The 9,851-nt window shown below is 57.0% G+C and overlaps 1 protein-coding gene across 4 annotated transcripts in view; it reads right to left on the reverse strand.

Moving 5' to 3' along the window:
- Nucleotides 1-3,930, reverse strand: part of naga (N-acetylgalactosaminidase, alpha) — a 29,842-nt gene extending 25,912 nt beyond the window's left edge. For 2 of the 4 annotated variants that reach the window (XM_041177986.1, XM_041177981.1), the window contains exon 1: nucleotides 1,435-1,560. The gene's annotated coding sequence lies outside the window, so the exon portion shown is untranslated. Of the gene's footprint in view, nucleotides 1-1,434; nucleotides 1,561-3,722 lie in introns of those variants that run through there. The other 2 variants (XM_041177983.1, XM_041177989.1) reach the window with 2 other exon arrangements.
- Nucleotides 3,931-9,851: the final 5,921 nt, after the last annotated feature.

Below are 9,851 nucleotides of genomic sequence, written 5' to 3' on the forward strand. Positions count from 1 at the left end.
AACGGGCGCTCGCTCTCGGGGAGAACGGGCGCTCGCTCTCGGGGAGAACGCGGGCTCCCTCCCGGGGAGAACGCGGGCTCGTTCCCGGGGAGGAATGAAGGCTTCCTCCCGGGGAGAATGCGCGCTCCCTCTCGGGGAGAATTAAGGCTCTCTCTCGGGGAGAATGCACATCCGCTCTCGGGGAGAATGGGCGCTCGCTCTCGGGGAGAACGGGGGCTCGCTCTCGGGGAGAACGGGGGCTCGCTCTCGGGGAGAACGGGGGCTCGCTCTCGGGGAGAACGGGGGCTCGCTCTCGGGGAGAACGGGGGCTCGCTCTCGGGGAGAACGGGGGCTCGCTCTCGGGGAGAACGGGGGCTCGCTCTCGGGGAGAACGGGGGCTCGCTCTCGGGGAGAACGGGGGCTCGCTCTCGGGGAGAACGGGGGCTCGCTCTCGGGGAGAACGGGGGCTCGCTCTCGGGGAGAACGGGGGCTCGCTCTCGGGGAGAACGGGGGCTCGCTCTCGGGGAGAACGGGGGCTCGCTCTCGGGGAGAACGGGGGCTCGCTCTCGGGGAGAACGGGGGGCTCGTTCTCGGGGAGAATGCGCTCGTTCTCGGGGAGAATGCGCCCTCGGTCCCAGGGAGGAATGCAGGCTCCCTCACCTGGAGAATGCGCGCTCCCTCTCGGGGAGAATACCTGCTCCCTCTCGGGGAGAACGCGCGCTCGCTCCCGGGGAGAACGCGCGCTCGCTCCCGGGGAGAACGCGCGCTCGCTCCCGGGGAGAACGCGCGCTCGCTCCCGGGGAGAATTAAGGCTCCCTGTCGGGGAGAATTAAGGCTCCCTGTCGGGGAGAATTAAGGCTCCCTGTCGGGGAGAATTAAGGCTCTCTCTCGGGGAGAATGCACATCCGCTCTCGGGGAGAACGGGCGCTCGCTCTCGGTGAGAATGCGGGCTCGTTCCCGGGGAGAATGCACTCCCTCTTGGGGAGAATGCGCCCTCGCTCCCGGGGAGGAATGCAGGCTCCCTCACGGGGAGAAGGCGCGCTCCCTCACGGGGAGAAGGCGCGCTCCCTCACGGGGAGAAGGCGCGCTCCCTCACGGGGAGAAGGCGCGCTCCCTCACGGGGAGAAGGCGCGCTCCCTCACGGGGAGAAGGCGCGCTCCCTCACGGGGAGAAGGCGCGCTCCCTCTCGGGGAGAAGGCGCGCTCCCTCTCGGGGAGAAGGCGCGCTCCCTCTCGGGGAGAAGGCGCGCTCCCTCTCGGGGAGAAGGCGCGCTCCCTCTCGGGGAGAACGCGCGCTCCCTCTCGGGGAGAACGCGCGCTCCCTCTCGGGTAGAACGCGCGCTCCCTCTCGGGGAGAACGCGCACTCCCTCTCGGGGAGAATACACGCTCGCTCTCGGGGAGAATACACGCTCGGTCTCGGTTGAATAGCCATCCACCCTCGGGGACAATACTCACTAGGTCTTGATTTTACTGCAACGTTCAGTCTTTCCCAACATTCCTGTTCTGTTCAGTCCAGCCAGTCACCTGATTCGTGTCATTACATCACCTTTCACTCCACTGAACCTTTGATCAAACCCTCCCCTTCACCTGGACACTGGGAGAAAGACGCTCCCTCTCAAGCACAACCAAAGCTCCTGGAGCAACACAAGATAAATGGCTGAGGCTGCCAGAGGAGAATACACAGGGAGAATACACACTCAATCTCGGGGAGAATACACGCTCACTCTCGGGGGGAATGCGCCCTCCCTCTCGGGGAGAATTCAGACTCCCTCTCGGGGAGAATGCGCGCTCCCTCTCGGGGAGAATGCGCGCTCCCTCCCGGGGAGAATGCGCGCTCCCTCCCGGGGAGAATTAAGGCTCTCTCTCGGGGAGAATTAAGGCTCTCTCTCGGGGAGAATTAAGGCTCTCTCTCGGGGAGAATTAAGGCTCTCTCTCGGGGAGAATGCACATCCGCTCTTGGGGAGAACGGGCGCTCGCTCTCAGGGAGAACGCGGGCTCGATCTCGGGGAGAACGCGGGCTCGTTCCCGGGGAGAATGCACTCCCTCTTTGGGAGAATGCGCCCTCGGTCCCAGGGAGGAATGCAGGCTCCCTCACGTGGAGAAGGCGCGCTCCCTCTCGGGGAGAATACCTGCTCCCTTTCGGGGAGAATGCGCGTTCACTGCCGGGGAGAATGCCCGCTTGCTGCCGGGGAGAATGCCCGCTTGCTGCCGGGGAGAATGCCCGCTTGCTGCCGGGGAGAATGCCCGCTCGCTGCCGGGGAGAATGCCCGCTCGCTCCCGGGGAGAATGCCCGCTCGCTGCCGGGGAGAATGCCCGCTCGCTGCCGGGGAGAATGCCCGCTCGCTCCCGGGGAGAATGCCCGCTCGCTCCCGTGGAGAATGCGTGCTCACTCTCGGGGAGAATGCGCGCTCCCTCTCGAGGAGAATGTGCGCTCCCTCTCGGGGAGAATTAAGGCTCTCTCTCGGGGAGAATGCACATCCGCTCTCGGGGAGAACGGGCGCTCGCTCTCGGGGAGAACGGGGGCTCGCTCTCGGGGAGAATGCGCCCTCGGTCCCAGGGAGGAATGCAGGCTCCCTCACCTGGAGAAGGCGCGCTCCCTCTCGGGGAGAATACCTGCTCCCTCTCGGGGAGAACGCGCGCTCGCTCCCGGGGAGAACGCGCGCTCGCTCCCGGGGAGAACGCGCGCTCGCTCCCAGGGAGAACGCGCGCTCGCTCCCGGGGAGAACGCGTGCTCCCTCTCGGGGAGAATTAAGGCTCTCTCTCGGGGAGAATGCACATCCGCTCTCGGGGAGAACGGGCGCTCGCTCTCGGGGAGAACGGGGGCTCGTTCCCGGGGAGAATGCACTCCCTCTTGGGGAGAATGCGCCCATTGGTCCCGGGGAGGAATGCAGGCTCCCTCTCGGGGAGAAGGCGCGCTCCCTCACGTGGAGAAGGCGCGCTCCCTCACGTGGAGAATACCTGCTCCCTCCCGGGGAGAATGCGCGCTCGCTCCCGGGGAGAATGCGCGCTCGCTCCCGGGGAGAATGCCCGCTCGCTGCCGGGGAGAATGCCCGCTCGCTCCCGGGGAGAATGCCCGCTCGCTGCCGGGGAGAATGCCCGCTCGCTCCCGGGGAGAATGCACCCTCGCTCCCGGGGAGAATGCGCGCTCCCTCTCGAGGAGAATGCGCGCTCCCTCTCGTGGAGAATGCGCGCTCCCTCTCGGGCAGAATGAGCGTACCCTCTCGTGGAGAATGTGCGCTCCAACTCGGGGAGAATGAGCGCTCCAACTTGGGGAGAATACCCTTCTGCTCTCAGGGAGAATGCGCGCTCCCTCTCGGGGAGAATACACGCTCGCTCTCGGGGAGAATACACGCTCGCTCTCGGGGAGAATACACGCTCGCTCTCGGGGAGAATACACGCTCGCTCTCGGGGAGAATACACGCTCGCTCTCGGGGAGAATACACGCTCGCTCTCGGGGAGAATGCACGCTCGCTCTCGGGGAGAATGCACGCTCACTCTCGGGGAGAAAGCCCGCTCCCTCACGGGGAGAATGCACACTCGCTCTCGGGTAGAATACACGCTCCCTCTCGGGGAGAATACACGCTCCCTCTCGGGGAGAATACACGCTCCCTCTCGGGGAGAAAGCCCGCTCCCTCACGGGGAGAACGCGCGCTCCCTCTCGGGGAGAACGCGCGCTCCCTCTCGGGGACAATACACGCTCGCTCTCGGTTGAATAACCATCCACCCTCGGGGACAATACTCACTAGGTCTTGATTTTACTGCAACGTTCAGTCTTTCCCAACATTCCTGTTCTGTTCAGTCCAGCCAGTCACCTGATTTGTGTCATTACATCACCTTTCACTCCACTGAACCTTTGATCAAACCCTCCCTGTATCGCGGACATTGGGAGAAAAACGCTCCCTCTCAAGCACATCCGAAGCTCCTGGAGCAACACAAGATAAATGGCTGAGGCTGAGAGAGGCTCTAATACTCCGCAGACACTGCCACCTACAGCTGGCACCTGACAGTGACCAATGATTGATCTTCTCTCAGTTTTGGCGACTGCTGCTTGTGTTAATTAATTCTGCACAAGTCTCACAAACAGTAATAAGATGACCAGCCGCTTAATCCGTTTGCTCATTCAAGTCCCACTCCAGAAAGCTGAGCATATAATCCAGGCTGACACGGGTGTAATACTGAGGCAGCACTGTGCTTTCGGGTCGGGCATTAAACCAAAGCCCCATCTGCCCTTTCAGGTAGATGTCAAAGATCCTGCTGCACCATCCAAACAAGAGGAGTTTTCCCTGGTGTCCTGGTAATACTTACCTGGCAGGGGAGAGACCTTCATTGCGTTTCTGCCAGGGAAAGAGCAATGGCTATAACCAGTCGAACTCCTTACCATGGGGTACCTAACACCATCCGAGTCATGGTGAAGGGCAGCGAGCAAGGAACAGGAATGGATAGGACCTTCTTCAACAAGAGGATCCTATTCAAGCTGTGTGGTTTCGAGGCTGCGGAGATCTACTGCCTACAGGATTTCCCCAGCGCTGGATTTTTTGATGTGACTTTCAAGCAAGTGGCAGCTTGTGTCAAACTCCTGAAGGTGTTTGAGGAAAAGAAAGACCTGCCAGAAATGAAGATCCTGACGGTGGAGCCGCTCTTTGCTCTGCCGTTGCATCGTGAACGGGTTGCGACGGTGCATCTGTACAACCCCTTCGTCCCTGTCGCTGACGTGCTCACCTTCCTCACCAGGTACTTCGATAAGGTTGGGAGCTGCACCGCGGTTAGAGATGATTTGGGGATCTGGACATGTAAACGCCAGGTTAAGGTCACGCTCAAGACCGACGGTAAGGGAGCCGCCTTCCACCCCCCTTCCAGATTCGCTATCGGGGGAAGCCGTGGGTACCTTGTCTACGCTGGGCAACCCAAACTTTGTCGCTCATGCGGCAAGTCTGGTCATGTGGCGGCCAACTGCAGCTCCGTCCTCTGCAAGAACTGCAAACAGCAAGGGCACCAGACAAAGGACTGCAAACAGACTAAGTGCTGCAACCTGTGTGGTGAGGCAGGTCATCTCTACAGGACCTGCCCCAAACGCTGCCTCACTTATGCACAGGCAGCCAAAGCCAACGAGGGGGAAGCAGAAGAAATGCCTCGTGTCACTCCAACCACCAAGGCCCCCAGGGAGAACAACGGGACAAAGGAGGACACAGAGAGAGACAAGGTGGAGGAAAAGATTGGGGCAACAGACGGCCAATCAACAGCACTGCCCCCTGAACCTCCCACTTCTCAGGAGAGCAAATCAGTGGAAGAGGAGGAAGTAGCGGAAAATCAGCAGGGGGAGTGGCAGCTGGTGAAGAGAGCCAAAAGGAAGAAGGGGCTAAGAAGGGACCAAGCCACTTCCCAGACAAGTGGCAAGAGGCGTCTCCCATCCGACACGGATGACAAGGGCAGCAGCTCTTCGGACAAAGAAGGGAAAGGGCGGCATCTACAGAAGAAGCGGCAAAGCTCTAGGGAGTTGGAGGATGAGACACCCGAGCTCCAGAACATTGGAGACAATGCGGAGACCAGCGCACCCCAACTTTGCCCACAACCCGAAGAGGCCAGTGTACCCCAGCCCCAGGAATCTGGGAACAGTGAGGCGCTCAGCGCACCCCAGCTCCGGGAAGCCAGGAGCAGCAACGCCCCAGAGGGGGAGAGGATTGGAGAAGCTTCTCCAACAGAGAACATTTCAAACCCCGCTCTCTGCACGGACCCCCAGATGCCACCCGAGCAGAACATCTCCAATGGGGAGGTTCAGGACGCTTTCCTCAGCCCATCCAAAGTGAGACAATTTGTGAACACTACGGGTATGAAGGAGCAGACCAAAGGTCTGGAACTCTCAGAGACAACAGGTTTGGTAAGCGACTAACTGCTTTAAAATAGGTGTAAAGATTGTATCCATAAATGTGTGTAGCATTAAATCTACTACGCGATGTGTTGTGACCTTGGACTACCTTGCCAAGGTCAAAGCTGACCTGTTGTTTCTGCAGGAGTGTGCGATACCGCACCTCAGCTCCTACAGGCAATGGTCACCATGGTGGGTACCATGGGCCATCGATCTGGTCGGGAGGAAACGACTCTCGTTCCTCCGGCCTGGGGATTCTGCTGCAGGGAGACAGCTTCACCATCTCCCAGGTTAAGGAGGTGGTGGGTGGGCGCCTCCTCGTAGCAGACGTAATGTACAAGAATGCTCCACTCCGGTTATTAACGTCTACGCCCCGTCACAAGGTGCTGAGCGGCTGGAGGTTTTTCAGCAGCTCCCACTGCTGCTGGCGACCTCCAGGCCAGTCATTCTGGGCGGTGACTTCAACTGCATCATCGATGTGGCTGGAAGATCCGGCAGGGCCGACAGCAGATTGGACGCTACGTCCAGATCCCTGATGGAAACAGTTAAGGATGCCAAGCTGCACGACGTCTTCAGCAACCCTGCAGACGGAGCACAGCGTAGATACACCTGGTCGCGGCCTGACGGGTCCATCCGTTCCAGGATAGATTTCCTGTTTGTGTCGCGTGCATTCACAGTCAGATCCACCGACGTTCAAGCCAGTGTTCTTCTCTGACCACTGCCTCCTACTGGCTGACTGTCACTTAGAGGAAGACCAGAGGGTTGGCAGGGGGGCATGGAAGCTAATCGTGAAATTGCTGACCCCAGAGAACATTGAGGAGCTCAAGAGGGATTACAAAGGTTGGAGAACCATGAAACCCCACTTTGAGTCACTGACACACTGGTGGGAAGCGATCAAGGGAAACATCAAGAGGTTTTTCATCCTCAAAGACACCCAGAAAGCTAGAAAGGAACAGAGGGAAATGTCCCGACTCCAGAAAAACATACAGAATCTGCTCCGGCTGCAGTCGATGGGGGTCGATGTCAAGGAGGAACTCCAAGAGGTGAAGAGCCAGCAAGCCTCGCTCTTTGCCTCGGAGGCTTCCAAGATCATCTTCCATTCCAGAGTCCGCTCCGTGGAGCAGGATGAGACATGCTCACGTCTCTTCTTCCAAAAGGTACACAGAGAGAGCTCTGTGATCAGCAGCCTGAAGGAAGAAGATAGCTCAGTAAAGTCACCACAGTCCGACATTTTGAGGATCAGCAAATCCTTTTATGCCGGATTGTATGACGTGAAGTCTACAGACAACACGGCCTCCCAGTCCTTCCTGTCCTCTATCACGGAGGTCTTAGACGACAGTACACGGGAGAGTCTGGACAAAGCGCTAACTCCTGACGAACTGACTGAGGCCCTTGAGTCCTTCGAGAAGAGTAAAACTCCCGGAAGCGACAGCTTGCCAGCGGAGTTGTATTCAGCTCTGTGGGACTGGATCGGCCCAGACCTGCTAGAAGTGTACGAGAGTATGCTCCTGGCCAGCAGTATGTCAGAATCCATGAGGAAAGGCATTATCACCCTCATCTACAAACACAAGGGGGAAAGGGAGGAAATTAGAAATTGGTGACCCATTTCACTGTTGAATGTGAATAAGATTCTGTCCAAGGTCATCACCAATCGGGTCAAAGCCGCTCTGGAGTTGGTGATCCACCCTGACCAGACCTGCACTGTGCCGGGCAGGAAGATCTCTGACAGCCTCGTGCTGCTCAGGGATACGATTGCCTATGTACAGGACAGGGGTGTGGATACCTGCCTCATCTGCCTGGATCAGGAGAAGGCCTTTGACAGAATATCTCACACCTACATGGTGGATGTACTCTCCAAAATGGGGTTTGGGGAGGGAATTCGCAATTGGATCCAACTGCTCTACACTAACATCATTAGCGCAGTCTCAATCAATGGGTGGGAATCAGAAAGCTTTCCTATTAAATCCGGAGTCAGGCAGGGCTGCCCTCTCTCCCCTGTCCTGTTTGTGTGTTGCATAGAACCCTTTGCTGAGTCCATCAGGAAGGATCCGTGCATAAGAGGAGTGACGATCCCAGGCAGTGGAGGCACTCAGGTCAAAGTCTCCCTGTACATGGATGATGTCACCATCTTCTGCTCGTATCCGCTGTTGGTGCGCAGACTAATCCACATCTGCGACCAGTTCGAACTGGCCTCGGGAGCCAAGGTAAATCGTGGGAAGAGCGAGGCCATGTTCTTTGGGAACTGGGCTGACCGATCCTTTGTCCCCTTCACTGTCAGGGCTGACGGCCTGAAGGTGCTGGGGATATGGTTCGGAGGGACCGGGGCATGTGTTAGAAACTGGAAGGAGCGAGTGTCTATGGTGAAAAGGAAACTGAGCATGTGGGAGCAACGCTCCCTCTCCATTGTGGGTAAGAACCTGGTCATCAGGTGTGAGGCTCTCTCGCTGTTGCTGTACGTGGCGCAGGTCTGGCCCATTCCACACTCCTGTGCGATGGCGATCACCCGAGCCATCTTCCGCTTTATCTGGAGGTCGAAAATGGATCGTATCCGCAGGGACACGATGTACAAGCCTCTAGATAAAGGGGAAAAAACGTGCCCGACATCGCCCTCATACTGATGGCCACCTTTGTGTGTGGTTGCATCAAGCTGTGCGTAGACCCTTGGTACACTGATGTTCTACCTGTCCCCGGTGTTGTGAAGGATGGGTTTGGCCACACTGCCGTGGAACGCTCCAAGTAGTTGGACCGTGCCGTACCACCTGTCCCTCGTGGGAAAATTTATGCAGAGAAACACCTTTGACCACAAGTCCATCAGGCAGTGGTCGGCACGTAACGTCTTAAAGGCCCTGAGGGAAAAGGAGATGGTGGATCCTATGGGATGGTTCCCTGAGCAGACTGACAAAGGCATTTGGCAGAATGCCTCATTGCCAGAACTTTCCAATAAGCACCAAGACATAGCTTGGCTGGTGGTGAGAAAGGCCTTCCCTGTAAGATCCTTCCTACACACCAGGATTCTCACCCCCTCTGCACGTTGCCCTCGAGGTGGCTGTGGTGGGGAAGAGACCGTTGTTCACCTCCTTGTAGATTGTGTCTTTGCGAAGAAGGTCTGGAGAGAGTTGCAGTGGTTTCTGTCGAGGTTCATCCCGAACAGTTCTGTGACACAGGACTCTGTGCTCTATGGACTGTTCCCAGGGACACACACCGAGACAAACATCAATTGCAGCTGGAGGATCATCAACTTGGTGAAAGACGCTCTTTGGTTTGCCCGAAACTTGTTGGTCTTCCAGCGCAAAGAGTTGTCCCCGACCGAGTGTTGCAGACTGGCACATTCCAAGGTCCAGGACTATGTGCTGAGGTACACAGTTAAGCTTGGGGCAGCCGCCACAAAGGCGCAATGGGGAAGGGTCGCTGTCTAAGACCTTTCTGCCACAGTGCACTGAGTGGCTGGGAACTGTAAAGAGCCCCTCAGGCTGTACAGCTTAAAATGAATGTCTGCCAATGATTGTAATATTCATTGTTTGTACTGATACACCTTGTGATTCATGTTGTAAAAGTTGAACCTGATTGTATTTTTGTAATGGTGATTTTGAAATGGTTCAAAATGTTTTTGAAGATTTATGAATAAAGTATATTTTTGCAAAAAAAAAATTTTCTCTGGTGTCCTGACCAACAAGTAACCCCCAGCCAAAACTTAAAAACACGATTAGCTGCTCATGATCTTATGGCTGTTTTTAGGATCTTGCTCTGCACAAATTAGTTGTCCTGTTTCCTGCATTACAACAGGTACTTAGATGAGAAGTGATTTGGGACGTCCTGGGACTGTATAAGGCGCTATGTAAATGCAAGTTTATTCTTTTGTCTCAAAGTGCTTCACAGCCAATGAAGTACTTGTGAAGTGCAGTCTGTTTTTGTAACATAGGAAACATGACAGCCACTTTACTTGTATCAAGGCCCTACAAATGGAAAATGTTTTTTGGTGACGTTGTTTGGGTTAACCTTTAGCCAAGAC

This window comes from Carcharodon carcharias, chromosome 31 (genome assembly GCF_017639515.1).
Source record: "Carcharodon carcharias isolate sCarCar2 chromosome 31, sCarCar2.pri, whole genome shotgun sequence".
In the NCBI taxonomy this organism is placed as follows: Eukaryota; Metazoa; Chordata; class Chondrichthyes; order Lamniformes; family Lamnidae; genus Carcharodon; species Carcharodon carcharias.